The following is a 1003-nucleotide window of genomic DNA, read 5'->3' on the forward strand; positions in this document are numbered from 1 at the left end:
GGGGGGGGGAAGGCAAGGTGGGTAAGCACAAAAGATAATGTGGTTTTTGTAACTATTTTTCTAAATTGACCAATTTATTTTCATCACCAGCATCATACTGTATGTTCCTCTCCTTATTCCAATCAAGTCCAGATGCCTCTGTTAGGATGTGCTTATTAAAAACTATTAATGAGTAATTGATTAGCCACAACCTGAACACAGAGACACCTAAGGCAAGGTGGGTAAGCACAAAAGATAATGTGGTTTTTGTAACTATTTTTCTAAATTGACCAATTTATTTTCATCACCAGCATCATACTGTATGTTCCTCTCCTTATTCCAATCAAGTCCAGATGCCTCTGTTAGGATGTGCTTATTAAAAACTATTAATGAGTAATTGATTAGCCACAACCTGAACACAGAGACACCTAAACTAACTCTGCACATGTTGACTGTAAAATCCAAAATACTGTTTTGACACGGGAGCTCTATGGCAGCCATTTCTGGGAGAGCCCCTGGCAGCAAGGAGACAGTACTTGCTTGTGTTCACATGGTGGTGTTGCTCCAGTTTCCATTGCGCTCTGCAAGGCTGATTTGCAGCTTCAGGCTGGTGCTAGCTCAGGGGTGTTTCTGCTGCTTTTGAGAGTAGCATTGGACCGTTTTTTCTGTTTGACCTTCAGTGTATTCTTTACATGGGGGTCCTGTTACCTGGGTTTGCTTTGGGTAATGTCTTCCCCATTGCCAGAGAGGACTGATCTCTGTGCATTTGGTGTCCTCCCTGCTGTTGCACAAGCTCATGTAGTTTAACGCATCGTTTTCAGGGGTAGCCTCACAGGAGATCTACCCATCTCCTGGCTGATACTGGATTTTGTCTCATTGTATTGTTCCACTATAGCCTCAAATTCTCAAGGAATAATCTTATGCCACGTTAGCAGATGAGACTTTATGTGGGATAGCAGTCAGCCTTTTACTTTTATCAATGGTCACGAAATATGGTTCCTACACTTAGTCCTTAGTGCTCTTT

The 1003-nt window shown here is 42.2% G+C and overlaps 1 protein-coding gene across 1 annotated transcript in view; it reads left to right on the plus strand.

Moving 5' to 3' along the window:
- Positions 1-1003, plus strand: part of MCTP2 (multiple C2 domains, transmembrane 2) — a gene marked incomplete at its 5' end in the record, with an annotated part of 84082 nt that overhangs the window by 14768 nt on the left and 68311 nt on the right. The gene's annotated exons all lie outside the window — the stretch shown is intronic.

Source organism: Buceros rhinoceros, unplaced genomic scaffold (genome assembly GCF_000710305.1).
Source record: "Buceros rhinoceros silvestris isolate BGI_N320 unplaced genomic scaffold, ASM71030v1 scaffold13885, whole genome shotgun sequence".
NCBI classification, from domain to species: domain Eukaryota; kingdom Metazoa; phylum Chordata; class Aves; order Bucerotiformes; family Bucerotidae; genus Buceros; species Buceros rhinoceros.